Raw genomic sequence first — 18,851 nt, forward strand, 5'->3', positions numbered from 1 at the left:
AACAAACACTCTCAGGCACATTTCTTGAAGCCTGTGTAAAAGAAAGGGAGCAAGGGAAGGAAATTCCTTTTCCTTTCATGAGTCATTGAAGATGCATGCTCTGGGTAAACTCCGATCTTCTTCCTTTAGATGTAAGAGATGAGAGTTCCCAAAAAGAATGCAACGGGAAGAGAAGGGAATACTCAGTCTCATCTCTCTAGTTTTAAAGATGTGGGCAGTCAATCAAAGGAAGTTACTCCAGCCCAAATGGGAGGAAAATTGAGCTTTCTCAAAAGGCCCCTCAAATACTTCTACATATTAGGAGAATGGGACATGACCATGTATTTCTAGGTTACACATGTATTGATTAATTAAGTTTGATTGAATGCATTTAGAAGTGTAAGTTCAATTGGTATTTCTGTTCACTAGTTAGTATATGTAGCAAAAATTGGCTACATGTGTGTACCTTGTGGTATAATGTATTAGATGGCAAAAAAGTAGTATAAGATGGAATCCCAAGGTCGAGGAAAATCAGAGAAAGCTTCATAAAGAAGATATAACTTGAGGCACCCTTGAATGAAGAATAAAACTAACAAAAAATAACAAAAGCATAAAGACATGCAAAAGGCATCCCAGAGAAGGAGTATAGCATAAGCAAAAGCATAGTTAACAGTCCAGGGTCCACCATTTAATTGCTTTCAACTCACCAACTTACAGTTTTTAGGCGTTGATAATGATTATAAACATTTGACCCACAAAATCCAAAGCCTACTGATTTATGGGATCATTTGATTATTTTTTATTGTTTATTTTAGTATCAGTTCTTTAATTCTAGACTATGTACACTTCTGAAATAGTCTAAAAAAACTACTATTGCTCTATTTAGTTGCATCATGTAAATGTTCCCTTCTGACAATCCTTCCTAAGAAACAAAGTTAGTTATGATCCTAAATACTGAATACTTCTTTTTAGTTCCATGTATGATATAAAAACTTTTTTCTTTTTTTAGGTTTTTTTTTTTTTTTTTGCAAGGCAAATGGGGTTAAGCGGCTTGCCCAAGGCCACACAGCTGGGTAATTATTAAGTGTCTGAGACCAGATTTGAACCCAGGTACTCCTGACTCCAAGGCCGGAGCTTTATCCACTATGCCACCTAGCTGCCCCTAAAAACTTTTTTCTTAATGAAACATGGAAACAGTTTCCGAAAGGAATGAACTTTTATATATAATTATAATTTAGACTTTTTAATTCTGAAAAAACTTATATTATCAATGAATGTCATCTTTATATTCCAAATTTTTGAAATAGACTTTCTTCTTATTTTGGATACAGTGGATAGTGTCATACCTGGAGTCAAGAAGACTTGTCTTCAAATCCAGCCTCAGATATTTGCAAGATTTGTGACTTGTATTCTAGCTAAATCACTTAATACTGTTTGCCTCAATTTCCTCCTCTGTAAAATGAGCTAAAAAAGGAAATGATGAACCATGCCAGTATCTTTTCCAAGAAACCCCAAAATAGGGTCACAATGAGTCATATATGACTGAACCACAATAACAATTCTATTTATATTTATACAAACCCATGCAATAGCAGTAAAAGGCAGTACAGCAAAATCAATAAAGAGGAGTATACATGAAAGGAAGAACTTGTTAAATAGTCCTATCATGATAATAGTAAACATTTCTAGAGTGCTCCAAAGTTTACAAAGCACTTTATATATATAAATTATTTATATATTATTTAATTTAATACCACCCTGAGTCAGTTGTAATTATCATCTGCATTTAGAAGATGAAAAAACTGAGACTCAGAGAGATTAAGTGAAGTTCATACAACTCATAAGTCCTGAGGTAGGATTTGAACTGTGATCTTCTTAACTCACCTACATGCCTACTCTGACATATGCCCTCTGGTAGCCCTGAGCAAGTCACAACTTTTTGGTGCCCCTAGAAATTTTCTTAGACCATTACAGTCACTAATCTACATTAGATTAGACCCATAGAATCATAAATCTAGACTATAGAAAACATAGATAGATAGACAGATAGATAGATCAATTGACTGATTGATCAATAGATAGATGGATAGATGGATGGATAGATACATGGATGAATGGTTGGATGGATAGAGGAGAGAGAGACAGAGACAGAGAAGTGTGTGTGTGTGTGTGTGTGTGTGTGTGTGTGTGTGTGAGAGAGAGAGAGAGAGAGAGAGAGATTAGATAGATAACAAGAAAAACCTCCCCTGGACATAAGCTCTGAGTTAACAGAATTGGGCCATTTCCTTTTATTTCATTGCCTCTCCTCTGTATGTACTGTTTCCATCTATAAGCTGAGAAAACCACTCCCTATACTCTCATATTAGATAAATTCCCTGAATCAGGGAATCTGTTTCACCAATGCAAGCATATGACACTCCTCCCCCACTCTGAAGGGAAATTTAATTTCCAGGGAGTTACAAAATGGAGTCCTTAGATTATCAAAAGGTATTGGAGATTCCCTGTTTCTCCATCCTTGTTGCAATTTACTGAATTATAAATCTGCGACACCATAACTATGTAGACTAGTATAATGACCCACAGAATAAGAGACTCCTCTGACACAGTTTTAAGTAGCATTGCTGGTGCAGCTGATCTAAAATTGACAAAGATCAACTGCACCCTAACATTCTACTTCTCATTGTATATCTCAGTTCTATTCAAGGAACATGTCATTCCCGACTTCATGCATTTGGGTGTACCCTTCCAATGTGCTTTTGCAGAGAGAATGACTGCCTCTAGTATGCCTCATCTTTTCTGCAATTGTGAATATTATATTTAGTGTCATTTTAGTTATAATTTGGGGATTGCTTCTTTCACTGCGCACCTTCCTTTTTTTCTAGGTTATTAAATATTCTTCTTACCTTTATGTAAAACAAAGAACCTTCACTGAACAGATACCTGTTTGCTGTTTCCCTATCTCAGTTACAAAAATAATAATTAGCTGAAGAACTTCCAGCCCAGATTTCTGTAGAATTCATTCAAACTCTTTAAAGTCAAATCATACTGAATTTCCCTCTCTCAATCTTCACTCCACTCCCAAATATTTAGGTCACACTTAAGAAAGAAAGAGAAAGAAAGAGTCCTGAATTCTAAATTCAAAATGCTTTGTTTAATATTTGTATCTACCATTTGAGTCTTTGTGACCATAAGTAAATAATTTGTTTATTGCTACTTCCAATGTCATGTGCGATATAAAAATAGTCACAAAGGCAACAAAAAATGGAAACATTTTTCAATATTGTAATTTTTATTATTCAGAATAGATGACCATAGATTTAGTATTTCAGCTATAATACCTGATCCAATTGCTACTTACTACTACCAAGTAACACCAAAATTATTTTTTATAGAAAGGAAAAAAGGGGGGGAAGCCTTTTTCAGTTGTTCTATGTTAGTTTTATATAACTGATTTTTCTCCAAAACCAAATTCTTAAATTTCAACTAAAGGGACTCTTGCTTCTTTTTTTTTTTGACTTCTATTGAAAAGGAAGAAAGAGTGGCAACACTGATATAAATAAATACATCACAACACCAAGGGGTGCACATGTGATGTACCTGTGATATATATGCACAATACCAGGCAAGTGGAGGGATTTTGAAATACTCCTAATTGTTTCCTGCTCTGATTATACCTGAAAGGTTGAGGGGCCAGGGCAACCGGAGAGACCCTTGCCTCACTCTCTCTTTCTCTCAGCCCTGCACCCCTGCTTCCTCAGGGTCCAGAAAATATGGTAAAAAAAAGTGCTAAGAACCCTGAAGTAGACTTCTCCAAAACCAAGTCCAAGGCTCCTAATAGACTGGAATAATATCGCTCCTCTCATTTATTTTGGGGCTAGGTATAGGGCTTTATGTCATCATTTGGACAGTTTTCCAAGTGACCACATGGTTGTGATGGTAGCAGAGGGAGAGTGGGAGATGGCAGTGTCCAATTTCTGCCTGGGTCCACTTTGGACAAGGTCCTAGGGTGGCTAATTTTGAATGGGTGAGATTCTAGGCTAATAAAAAGGGATACTTGTTTTTTTTAAGGTGGATAAGGCTTAGAATTTTCTGTAGGGCCCCTCTTCAATCTTCGTATGATGTTGAGCTGATAGGAGTGACTGATTCTTGGTCTTAGATTCCTGTAAACTGGTAGGTGGAGATTTCCACTACAAAAGACCTGATCCCAGAATTGCTGTCAGCTGGCATGTGAGGCTCATGGGCCTTTAATGTTAGGGTCTGAGTCACCAGATGATGTTTAAGTTATGTTCCATGTGACTGTATCAGAGTCCAGGAGGATCTCAGCAGGTTGGGCAGGACACAGAACCTCTGAGGAAGGGGGTGGGAACAGAACTTTGTTCTCAGCAGGGCAAAGCTGCAAAGGCATCTGGTGTCTTTGTCATCAGGTGCTCAGGACTCTGAGCTTCTGAGGATGTTGGCATCAGGCTTGCTGTATGGGCGGGTCTGCAAGTAGCTGCTTGGGTGGCACCTCAGGTGAGACTCTCCCAGAAGCTGTTGCAGATATCCAAGAGTGAGGGGCAGAATCTAGGTGTGTATGTATATATAAATAAAAGTAAGCTGAGGTCAAAAACTTTTGATACTGGAGGAATGATGTTGCCTTCTCTAGAAGTAAGAGAAGTTTGTTAGTGATGTGAGTTTTAAGGGAAAAAATCAGTTCTGGGTATGTTGAATTTGAGATATTTTCCGAGCATCTGATTTGAAATATTCAATTGGCATTTAGTGACTGGAGCTCAAGAGAGAAATTAGAGCAATGCAAAGAACTGGGAGTCATCTTTATATGGTTGATGATTAACACATAGGAACTGATGAGGTCACCATGAGCTAAAAGATGACTCAGGATAGAATCTTAGTTAATAATCATAATTGGAGGAAATGAAATAGATAATGAAGAATCAGATCAAGACACTCCCATCACCCTGATGCAGATCCTCCTCATCTCTTGGACTATTGCTGGAACCTTCTGGGAGGTCTCCCTGTCTCAAGTCTCTCCACACTCTAGTACATCCTCTATCCAGTTGACATATTGATCTTCAGAAAGCATAGGTCTGATCATGTCCCTATTTAAGTCTCCAGTGGTTTTCAACTACCTTTAGAATAAAATATAAAAATCTTTTGTTGGACTTTTAAAGCCTTTTATAACCTGGCCCCTAACTACCTTTACAATCTTCTTACATTATTCCTCTCCACTTACTCTTTTTTTTTTTAGGTTTTTGCAAGGCAAATGGGGTTAAGTGGCTTGCCCAAGGCCACACAGCTAGGTAATTATTGAGTGTCTGAGACCGGATTTGAACCCAGGTACTCCTGACTCCAGGGCTGGTGCTTTATTCACTGTGCCACCTAGCCGCCCCTCCACTTACTCTTAAATCCAGTGTTCCTGACTTTCTTGTATGCTGTTTCTCTAAGAGTGTTTGCTATCCCTGAATTCTGGGCATTTTCACTGGATGTTCCACCATGCCTGGAACTCTCTCTCATCATCTCCACTTTCTGACTTCCTTCATGTTCCAGTTGAAGTCCCATCTTCTGCAAAGTCTTTCCTAGTCCTCCTTACTCTTAATGACTATCCTCTGAGACTACCTCCCCCATTTATTCAGAATATATCTTATTTTACATAGCTGTTCGCATGATGCTTCTCTCATTAGATTGTGATCTTCTTGAAAGCAAGATTGTTTGCTGCCATTCTTTGCATAGTGCCTAGCCTTGTAAGTGTTTGTTGATTTGTTGACTTGATTTGACAACAAATACCAGGAAAACCCAAAGAGGAGAAAGTGGATAGGAGGAAAAGATGGGTCATTAATATCAGAAGCAGCAGTGAGTTCAAGAAAGGTGAGAACTAAGAAAAGAACAGTATATTTAACAATTTAGAAAGAATTGATAATTTTGAGTGATGATGTCAAAAGGCAAAATTAAAAAACTAAGGAGTGAGTGAAAAACAGAGGGAAGGGAGACAACCAATATGTCCTGGGTTCTGTTGGGTTTTTTCCCTAGTAGTTTTATTGATAAAAGGAAGATAAATATGGGACATTATCTTGAAGCAATGCCGGGATCTATTGATAGATGAATAACAATGAAGATAAAGGTCTGGCAAAGAAGAATAGTTAAAAACTGTTCTTACTAAGATCTCTATACACTGTTAGTTGTAAATGCTTTCTCTGAATAGAAAAACTCAACTTAACTATCAGAAGGATAGTGCCAATGTCATAAATCATAGATGTACAGCTTAGGTTTTTAGAATAGCAATAAAACTTTAAGATTATATTATAGCTTTAATAATTAATCAGAGCTCATACATTATTAATGAAATGCAATATATACTGCATCACAATTTCATGACACAATATGTGGATAGAAACAGTAAGCATTATGCTGCCTAAATCATTACACTGAATTAAATGAGGTATCTGTTCATTAGAAGAAATGTCTTCTTGTTTTACTTATAATTTAAGTATAAACTAATGTTCTTTTTTTATCTGCATCTGAGTGTTTAGCATAATTTGCACAGTGTAATAATTTGCTTTTTCATTCATTTATATTTTAGACCCCCAAAATATACCATAAGACTTCAGACCTAATCATGTTATAGTGGTGATTTTAGGCACTCAAAGGCTATGCCATCAGAGTACAATCCTTAGAAGGTCTTACCATCGATAAAAGGGCTTTGAATGTAATTCTAACAATAGACTTTCTTTTCTGAGTATAAGTCTAGCTAGGCATAGAGAGGTTCTTCAGCAATGAATTATTTGACTCTAGAAAACAATAGAACAAAGAAAATCAAAATGTCCCCCAGTCCTTTGTTCCTCTATTCTCCTTCAGCTATTATAATAGAGTGACCTAAAAGGGAGTAGAAGTTTCCAAGAATTAATATTTTAGACTATCCATATACATTAATTTCATTATTGCTACTCTACATGTGATTTCCTTGTTTAGTAACCAATGAGCTAAGGAACTGAATTTTATACAAGATGACATTCTCACTATAAATGAAATAAAACAGGAAAAGGGAGTTGAAGTAAATGGAAGTATATTTCACAGACTCTCCTTGGAAAGGCATATAAAGAAGTTGGTGGGGTTGGTTTAATTGTGCACTGTGTTAAGAAACATTTCATGAAACAAGTGGTCATCATCTTGTATTACTGTATTCTGATAAACATTTATAAAAATATCACTTTGAAATAAACTGTACTTCTGTGTCAATAGCTGTTGCAGAACATTTTATCTGTAATATTTATTAAATCAAATCAACATTATTTAAATACTCAATGACTTCATTGCAAAGGTGAGCATAAAAAAGATGGCAAAATATGTTGTAATATATTATAAGAATAAGAAATGAGAGGGGCCAAAGTTTTGCAAACTATACAAAAGTTTCAAGCTTATGTGTCATGAATACTTTAAAAACAAAAATCAGGAAGTGCTGGTGGACATGAAAAGTACCAAATCATAAAAAATGAAATTAAATATATTTTATCAGAAGAAAACAGGCAACTATGGTTGAAGGAATCATTTCCAAATCAGATATCTATCTGTATGTAGTCAGATTTCCCACTTATTACAGAAAGAAACAAAAACAAGAAAAAAGAGTAAACTGTGAAGAATATATGGTATATAATGAAGACAACTCCAATCTGATAAATTTATTGCTATTGATGAGAAGGGAAAATGAGATGTGATTTAAAAAGCAGACATTGGAGCAGATTGAAAATTTCTTAAGGAAATTTAACTGTTAGTCAATTGACATACATCAAAAAAAGAATTCTTAAAGGTGAGGAAGAAAACTAGTCTTTTAGGAAATAATTTGAACAATTTATTATTTATTCTCTAGGGAATATATGCTTGAGGCTTTATACAAACTAGATTAGTCATCTCAATCAAAATACTCAAGTTTTCTTTTAAACATGTTGTAGGCACCTCCTTCTGAATTAATGGCCCAAAGAGATAAAATTTGAAAGAAAATATATGTTGATGACTTAATAAAGAGAATGTCAAATTACTTAATAGTATTTGGAAAAAATCTTCATAAGGAGAATAAAAAAACCTAATCCTCCCTCAGCCAAAATGCACTTGATCTCTATGTTAAAGACAGAAAAATCATAGACAACTAGGTGACATGATAATTAGAGTGCTGAACTTGGAGTCAGGAAGACCTGAATTTGAATCCTGCCTAAGAAATTTACTAACTATATAATGGTGGGAAAATCACTAATTTCTCTGAACTTCAGTTTTTTCCATCTGTAAAATGAGATTAGATTTAATGATTTCTAATGTTCATTCCTTTTCCAAGTCTATTATACAATGAGATTATTTCAAGGAGTAACATGTGTTAAAAGTTTAATCTTGTTTGTCAAATATTATATAGTAACACAAGATTATGAACAGGTCACCTCATAAAACAGCAAGAAACAGCTGAAGCACATTGATACAATGATTAGTTTGTTCAAGCCTGAGAACAATATAATAGCCCAAGGTCCACATGGTTTACTTTTATTCAAATGTAGAGAGCTTATTTTAAAGAAAAATTACAATATCTCTGAGTCCCCACTTAGGAAAACTCTTAAACATGTAAGGTAGATTTGGGCTCTCTGACTAAAGCTATATTTCTATCTATCTCTAGTTAATATCTGGCCTTTTTGAGACTAAGGAAAAAAAAGTTAAGTTTACTGGAATAGTTTGTGTAATAAAATAACATTATATTATATCCTGGGAAATGGGATGAATTTTCCTTGAACTTCCTTGAGTCTAGGTCTTCTGCTCTAAGATTCCTGTGGAACCTATGACCATCTTCAATTTCAATTTCTCCCTTCTCTACTACAACTCCATCCTATGTTTTTTCCCTTTCCATTGGAAGTATGCTAGAAAGTCACATACTCCAATTTTTGGAGTTCTTCCCCCCTTTTTTAGTGCTTTTGATAATTTTGGATGATCCTAGAAGAATTGACCGAGTTTTCTTATCTATAGTAATAGAATTCTGTTAGTGTCATTTTACTTCATCCAATGGCAATCAAAGATTTTTCTCATGTAGTTAAAGGTCTCTTGATTGATTGATTAGATGTGATCTCTATTTAAGATCTTAAAGTTAAAATGGGGCAAAATTTACAGAAAATTTTGCAAGAGATCTGATTAAGCAAATTTATTCCTAGGGCATTTAAGGATGATATTAAAAGACAAAAAATGGAGAAAAATGGAAAGTTCGAATCTTACTTCTAATTCCTTCTACTTATGGGATCATGAGCAAGACACAATCTTTCTTGGCCTCTCTTTCCTCATCAATAAAATAGATGTTTTATATTATATAGTCTCAGAGTTTCCTTTCAGCTCCAAATCTCTAATTATATGATCCTATTTTTTAAATAAATGCTTTTCAGTTGATTGGTCAATGATGTATTTGTACTCTAATATGAGTATTCATGTATTCATGAGGAAGCATAAATAGCACTAAAGAAAACAAAAATGGGAACCTCAAGTGGACTAGCCCAAGAATATACAGAGGACATCCATTCTGGAAGTGAAAAAATTTTGAGGACATAGATTTTCAAGCTATCTGAAAGAAGATAGAATAATAAGAGCTTCAAAATAATTTTTAGACCTTATTGTTATTCAAAAAAAGGTGACCCAGGGACTATTAACGTCTTTTACACCAAATTTTTTTGAAACATCATTAATTTTTATTAGAATAAACTATACATACATCAAGGATGCAATTTGAGAAGGGAACATGAAGGCTTTTATAAATCATAAAATATTTGTTCATATATATTTGACTTTATATGATTTACATATATGTATATATATATATATATACACGTATATATATGTATACCAGCAGAACCAATTTTATGGGTTGTCCATAAAATTACATTTTAAACTCTGGACAGCAGGAATTTATTAATTTTTTTAAAAGTGTATAGCTAAGGGGCAGCTAGGTGGCGCAGTGGATAAAACACCAGCCCTGGAGTCAGGAGTACCTGGGTTCAAATCCAATCTCAGACACTTAATAATTACCTAGCTGTGTGGCCTTGGGCAAGCCACTTAACCCTGTTTGCCTTGCAAAAATCTTTAAAAAAGTGTATAGCTAAGCTGAACTGTTGAGTATTTATGAATTACATTTATGAGGCTCTTCAATGTTCCAGGGTTTGATGAAATCATTACAATGTCACATAATGACAAATAGGAGCAAATAGGAACATTTGGAGGACCTCACCATCTTTAGGAAAATTTTCCTTGATTTTAATTTTTCCCTGGAAATATTCCATACCAGTGGCAAATACCTTAAATCAAATGACTGGTTTCCTGCTTTATAATTACTTGGCAGATAATCAAACAAAGTTATCTCTGTTACCCTTTTCAAGAAATTTTGTATGACTTTGATAAATGAATAGGATATACTTAATAAAATTAAAATTTTTTTATGAAAAGCAAATGAAAAGCACTATAGAATTTTGCATTCTCTTCACCTTTTCTGTCATTTTTATGATGGCAAGAAGTGATCCACTAGGGAATATAGTTTATAAAAACTTTTTTAGTCTACAAAATATGAGGCAAATGAAAGCTATCTTCAAACATCTGAATGATTATCATACAAAAAAAAAGGATTAAGGAAGAACTGAATTATAAGGCTCCTTAGAGCCTTCAGTCAAAATCCTCTAATGAGGTAGAACTCACTATCTCCCAAAAGTCTATTCCATTTTTTTTACAAGGCAATGGGGTTAAGTGGCTTGTCCAAGGCCACACAGCTAGGTAATTATTAAGTGTCTGAGACCGGATTTGAACTCAGGTACTTCTGACTCCAGGGCCAGTACTCTTTCCATCACACCACCTAGCCACCCCTATTCCATTTTTAATATAATTAGAAATGGAGCCAAAATCTTCTATACACATCCAGTTCCAGGACCAGTTTAAGCTAAATAGGTCTAATTCTCCTGACACAAAGTACCTTTTTGAAGACAATCATATTCCTTCTGACCACATTCTCCTCTACAAGTATTTTCTATATCAGGTTAAACATTTTTGGTTTCAGTTGCATGATCTCAGTGCCTTTTAGGCCCTCTCCTCTGGATGCTCTCCAAGTTATCAATGTCTTGACTAAAATGTGGCTCTGTTGCAGGAGTTGTTGGAACTCTTTATTGATAGGTCCGTCACAGTAGGAGTAGGTAGCCAAAGCTAATAAACAAACAAACAAACAAACAAACAAACAAACGAATGAATGAATAAATGAATAAATAAACAAATACATACATGTATACATACATGTATGTATATATACAAACACATATGAACATATATATATATATAATATTCCTAATATGATAATATAGTTTGTCTCCTGACCCTGAGGCTGTGTCTATATAAGCATTAGGAAGTAAGGCTGTAGAAAATAATCTAATGAATATCCTCAGTTGAAAAAAAGACTGGTTTATTTTTCTCATTAGCAAGGCTGTTGTAGTGCATTCACTGATTTGAATGCAATACTACAGATGAGCTCTCACCAATGAAGATCACAGGAGAATGTCACTTTTCTCCATCTGGCATGTGACACTTTCATTGTAATTCAAAATCACACTCATTTTAATGCCTCCAGCTATTGAAAAGTATATGAGAGCTATTACAAAGAGGAGATAATGAAGTCTTCACCATTTGTCAGTGATGTCATAGAGAGGATTCCTGTCAGATGGGGGTTATATTTGCCCAGAGAATGTTCTCTTCCAACTATGAGATTCTATGATTTTATAAATTTTCATTATACTTATCTGTTTTTAAAATTTTTATTAGATTTTAAGCTCCCTGAAATCAGAAACTATTTTGTCCTGTCTTTGTATAATCAGTACCTTTGAGAGTACATTGGAAATAGTAGACACTGAAGAAAGTTGAATTGAATTGAGTCTAGATAAGCAAATTCTTTTTTTCCCAGTCTTGGTTCTATGATGTCCATATTTTAAAAGTAATATACTTTTCTTCAGTTTTCATGTACGAATATACTACTTGAATATATACTACTAGCTACTTGAATAGTATATATTGTCTTCATGCATATGAAGTATAGAGCACATTATAGAGATAAGTTAGTTGAAATACTTGAGCAATTTTCCAAATAGGCAAAATGTTTTAAAAGTTATTGGTATATTTCATTTTATATCACCTTTATTCCCAATATATCCTTTCTTGATCCAGAGAGCATTCTTTTATAATAAGAAATAGAGAAAAAAAGGAAATTGAGAAAAATTTGTCAAAATATCACTAAAGTCTGATAGATTTCAATGTTCCGTATGCTTGGTTTTCTACCTCTGCAAAAAAAGGGAGGGTGGAGAGATACATTCTCATATTTATTCTTTGGAGTCAGCCTTATTATGATTACAGAACTTTGTTTCAATATATATTTTTCCAAGTTAACAACACACACACACACACACACACACACACACACACACACAAACACACACACACCACAACAGCCTTGCTAATGAGGAAAATAAAGCTGTCTTTTTTCAATTGAGGAAATTAATTAGATTATTCTCCACATCCTTATTTCCTACATTTGTATAGAGACATAGCCAAAGGGTTTCCAGAAGTTCCTGCAACAAAGTGCTTTCATCAGGAGGGTAGGGTTCCTGCTCAACTCAGTCTCATAAGTTTTCTTCCCACTTATCAGCTAGGAAACTGGGATTTTTATAATATTTTTAGGGCTAGAATTTTTCAAATTTAGTCAGTAAAAAAACATTTAATAAATACCTACTATGCTAGGCATGGTACTAGACTATACTGGGGATATAAGGAAAGGCAAAAGACAGTCTCTGTTCTCAAGGATATGGGTATATAGCATGCATACAACTATATGGGTTTCCTAGTAAAAGTTTCCATCAGTAAAAAACATAAGTAATAGCAATAATAATAATAATAATAATAATAATAATAATAATAATAAGGATTCCCTATCAATGAAAGCTATGAACAATGTAAACCAAGATTAATGTAAACCAAAAGGAAATACATTGACATGGGCATGACCACAATGACCAGTACAAGACCTCACATGCCTGGAACTCCCAGGCATGGCTCCCTGGTATGGCATTCAGGTGTGTGCGACCCAAGGTCAATGCTGAGCTGAGGATCCCCAAATGTCAGCCAACTTGTACTAACATACTCTATAACTCTTCCTTTTTTTCTGATTTCTATAATTACTATGGGGGGTTGGGGAATTCTTTTGCAAGACTTTCAATATGTTGTCTAGCCACATCCCTAGACTACCCTGATATGAGTATTCCACTTTAATTATTAATCTACTTATATAATCAATCTGAAACTCCCAGTCTCTTTCTTTGGTATCTTATTAAACTTATTTGGAATTTTCAGACAAGACAAAACTAGAACTTTTGTGCAGTTTTGAAGGAAGCCAGGGAAGTCAGGAGCCAGAGATGAGTAGAGAGAAAATTCCAGGCATAGGGGAAAGTCAGTGAAAATTCATGGGGTCAGGAGATGGAGGGTCCTGTGTGAGGAACAATAAGGAGGCCAATATCACTGCATCACAGAGCATGAGTCAGGGTGTAAGGTGTTTGAAGAACAGAAAGGGGAAGAGGGGTAGGAGTAAGTTATGAAAGACTTTAAATGAAAAACAGATTTTTTATTTGATTTTATATTTGATCCTGGAGATAATAAGGAATCACTGAGTATTACTGAGTATGTGGGGGGGGGTGACATAGTCAGATCTGCACTTGAAGAAGATAAATTTGATAGCTCAGAACAGAATGCATTGAGATGGGAAGAGATTTTTGGTGGGGAGAACATAGAGGAAGCAATTGCAAGAGTCCAGGTGTGAGACAATGAGCACCAGGAAGGTGGCAGTGGCAAAGGGGAAAAGGGAGCATATATGATCTTATGAAGGTAAAGACCTTAACTAAAGATAAGACATGGAGTATGAGAAATTGTGAGCCTAAATAACTGGGAAGACAGTGATGCTTTTGACTCTGATAGGGAAATTAGGAGAATGGTTTTGAGGAAAAAGACAGTGAGTTCAATTTTGATCATGCTTAGTTTAAATTATCTGTAGGACATCTAGTTGGTGTATGTAGGGATTGGAAAGAACAGTAATTAGGAAGCTAGTACAGCAGTTCAGCCTAGAGGTGATAAGAACAAGATTATTTTGAGTTTGAAGGATTGGGTAATCAAAGGACTCAGAAGTTAATATGGAAAGAGCCAGGTAGGCATGTCCCAAGAAGGAAAACTACAGAAGAGTACTGAGGATTGAAGGAATGAATGGGTCAAAGGTGGAAAGGTTTATTTGGAAGGGAGCTTGAGTTTCAGGAAGCAACATTATAGTATTAAATTTGAAAGTCCTCTTATAATCCAAGGCCTTTGTGTTATAAAAAAGCAAACTAAATCCTAGAAAGGGCTTTTCTTTCGGGAAACACATTAGCCAGTTTTTTAGATAGCTACTCATAGCATCTAGGCAGACTCATCGAAAAGCTCTAGTCAAGGAACAGTGTGTATTTGTGTATATTTGTATGAAAAATGCACACATAAGTTTCATATATATATATATATATATATATGTATATATATATATATATATATATATATATGAAACTTCTTGGTGTAGAGGAGTCTTTGAAAGAAGTAATAGTTTAGGTTAGCTAATCATCTGGTGTCAAGCTTCCTTTCCTGGAAGAAAAGTCCCTACCACCACTGCACACAGTACATAGTATATTCTCTCTCTCTCTCTCTCTCTCTCCATATATATATATGTATATATATATATATATATATATATATATATATATATATATATATATATGTGTGTGTGTGTGTGTGTGTGCATGTGTATTTATATTTATACATATATAAATATATTTACACATACATGAGTGTGCATATAATCTGTTATGTATACAAACACAACATACATATATTCCAATTCAGGGGTAGGGCAGAAGAAAAGAAATATGAGCAGAAGATAGGAAGAGCCATGATTACGGGTAGGTAGAGAAAGACAAGACCACTCCAAATCTTACAAAAATATATAATATTCTCTTATTGTTGAGTTGAATATTTTAGGAAAATTTAAGTAAATTAATTGGTATAAAGTCTATTTTCTTTTGAAATAATTATAGTAAAGGAAATGATGGCTTAATGCATACCCCCCCTTTTTTAACCCTTTTAGTGTACCTTTATTTTGACTGATATAAATAATTACTAGAAACCAGTTTGACTATAATTGAAAAGAAGATTTATCATATCATAATATATGATATGATATATCATGGATAGTCAATAAACATTTTTAGTTAAACAAATGAACAAATGAATAAATGTTATAGTTTTATACATAAAATATTGAGGGACAAGTCTATCTTAAAAAAAGAAAACCAAATATGAAAATATCTGAACTCAAAGTGAGCAAATTAATCAGTCATTAATTAAAGACTTCTTATAGAGTAATTCAACTGGTCAAACGTGAACTACTTTCAAAAGAATAAATTCAAATTACCAATAACCATATGAATGTATTTAAAATCTCAAATAATCAGAGACTTATTAAAATAAGAAACTGGCAATAATGGGAAAAAGATGGAAATATTCAGTATTGGAAGGTCTATAGGGATATAGACACATTAAATCACTACTGATAGATCTCTGAATTGGTCCAACTATTTTGGAAATCAAATTGGAATCATACAAGAATAGCTTTAAGATCATTCATACTGTTTTATCTTGCAATCCCATTACTAGTTTTATACCTAAAGGAGGTTATTGACAGGAACAAAATGCCAAGAATTTTAAAACAAATTATGTGTTCAATGATTGGGCACATAAATTGTAATATAAGAATGTTACAACATATTAGTGTATCTCAAAAAAGTATTTCTATATATATATATAATTCAGAAATATGGAAAAATTTGTATGAAGTGGCAAAATCAAAAAGAACTTGTGTATATGTATTATAAATGCATATATACACACAGATATGTATTATATATAATATATATACACAAGTGAAGACAATAGTAAATTCAGATAAAACAGTGGACAATGATGACATTAATTTGAGAAGATTAAAAGATATAGGCCCTTTCTATTAAAAAATGGGGAATTATAAAAATATATTTGCAACTATTAGCATTTGCAGTTATTCTGTTATGCTCGGTCTTATAACTATTTTTAGTTATAGTTATTTTATTTACTGTTAAAACTGGTATTTTATTGGTTGTTCTTGTTTTTGGTTAAGTTTGTCAGCTGTCAAAACAAAATATATCAGTTTAAAAACCGGGAAATAAATAAAAGGATTCACCACAAAGTTTCCCTAAATAGACAAAAATGCTAGTGCATTTTAAGTGATTATGTTTTCAAGTATTTTATTTAACCACAAGTATTCAGGATGAAATTGTATGAAATGATTCAACCATATAATAATCTGGTACCACCAGGGAGCACTAAAACCTATTATTATACAGCTTGTTAGATTACTCTGGGCTACACTCTCTAACCTGCAAATAAAGAGCAACCTGTCCTCAAAGTCATTTGTGTGGTAAGTTGTCTCTCTGCCACTCTTGGAATATAGAAAATCCTTAGCCTTTAGGGATGCCTGAGAGGATCTGCTCATGTCAATAGCCATCAGAGAAGGTGAGGATCTAACCCAGTCTTGGAAATCGAAAAGGCTCCTAAATAGCCTGGTTAATACTGGAGTTCCCATCACCTTGAAGAATTAGAATCTGAGAGTTAGATGGGACCCTGACTGATATTTTGTTCAATGTACCTGAAAAGAAATTCCCACTATTACATACCCTGCTAACGTTAGTTTCTAATTAAAGACCTCCAGGGAAGGAGAACTCACCACCTCTTTAGGCAAGTATTCTTTTGGACAATTATTAGCAAGTTGTTGTTGTTGTTGTTTTTCTGAATTAACTCAAATTTGCCTTTTTCAACTTCCATACACTTGCTCCTGGTTCTGTCCTCTGGGATTAATCAGAACCCAATCCCTCATTCATATGGCAGACCATAAATACTTGATGATCAATATCATGTTTCCCTCAACTGGTCTCTTCTCAAGATGAAACATTTCCACTTCTTTCAACAGATTTTATAAGAAATGGACTGAATGCTCTTCACCATCCTGGTTGCTTTCCTTTTGATATAACTTACCAATGTTCTCATACCTTCCCCCACCCCATTCATTTATTTTAAATTAAATTTATTTTCAAATGATGATCTGTCTTCATTTCCTTCTTCCTCCTCTCCCCCAACTACCACTGAGAAAGCAAGAAAAGTAAAACCCCTCATAAAATTATGTATAGTCAAACAAAACATTTGCCAAACAACCAAAGTGTCTCAATTTACATTATGAGTTCTTTAGGAAGTATTTATCATGTTTTATTATCAGTTCTTCAAAATTATGGTTGACCTTTGTCAACAGTTCTAAGTCTTTCAAAGTTTTTTATCTCAAATATTATTGTTATTGTATAAATTTGTTGATGTTCTTATTAAACTATAGAGTCCAGAACTGAAAGAGCAAGAAAAGAACTTTTCTGTATCACATCTGATCTAGGAAGGTTCTAGGAATGACTGATATTTGACAAATCAAAGTCCTGTAACTTTCACAAGCAAGCTTACTTCATAATTATTGGTGGTGCAGGATTCACCCTGAAGTTGGAGTGTTAGCAGGAAACTTAGTTTGGTGATACTAACTCTCTTGCATCTGAATCTGAAGGAGCTGCCAGGGCTGAACATTTTTAATTTGAGATAATGACCTCAGTAGATAATTGTGCTATTTTCATACCTTTGCAACATTTAGTTTCCATACTTGAAAACTAATAAAAAGTAAGATGAGTTTATGTCTAATTCATTGTTTGGTGACAACTGAAGCACTTTTGAAACTTTCTACTGAGAGAAATATTTCATGTCACATCTAAACCATTAAAATCATATATAAATTAAACACAGGCACTAATTTCTAAAATGATGGAATCATTCATCAAAGGGCTCATTAAAATCTGTTTTCAGAATGCTCACAGACAGGTATGTTGCCTATTCATTGACTGGTTATTAGTGTGCAAATCATGTTTTTGATGAATCTAAAGTCATTAACTACATCCTCATTTGAAATAAAAGAATTTCAAAATGACGTGCATAAAAGATTTAAAAAGTGCAGTTTGAAAAAGTGAACAGTTGGTAACATTAGACTTAAGCCATGCATTTATGAGTATCTCCATTCATCCAAATGTCAGTTACTAAGATTTCAGTAAAGATGGAAAAAAAAAACCTAACTCTTCAGAATTATAATGCTCAAATTCCCATCAGTAGGAGAATGACTTTTTCTTCTCTGGTCTAGTGCAGTATAATTTTGTAAGTTTAGGAATCTTTAAACTTCAAGTCTCTTTTTTTATTTTTTAGGTTTTTACAGGGCAATGAAGTTAAGTGGCTTGCCCAAGGTCACACAACTAGGTAATTATTAAGTGTTTGAGGCCAGATTTGAAATCAGGTACTCCTGACTCCAAGGCCGGCGCTCTATCCACTGTACCACCTAGCCACCCCTCCAGTCTCTTTTTTAAAAAGACATAATATCACACCACAATTAATAGATAGAAACAGTCATAAAGTTAGGGACTGTGTCATATGTAAACTTTATGTCTTCCCCAGATGGTAACAATTCTCCATATAATATAGGAAATTATCATTATTATAGCTAATAAAAATATAACAGCTAACTATATAGCATTAAAATATTTGCAAAGTATTTTATATACAAAGATTTGTATGTATATCTATATCTATATATAACTATATATATATATATATATATATAAAATTTCATTTGATTCTAACAACTTTAGGAGGTAAATGCTATTATC

This window comes from Macrotis lagotis, chromosome X (genome assembly GCF_037893015.1).
Source record: "Macrotis lagotis isolate mMagLag1 chromosome X, bilby.v1.9.chrom.fasta, whole genome shotgun sequence".
Taxonomy (NCBI): domain Eukaryota; kingdom Metazoa; phylum Chordata; class Mammalia; order Peramelemorphia; family Peramelidae; genus Macrotis; species Macrotis lagotis.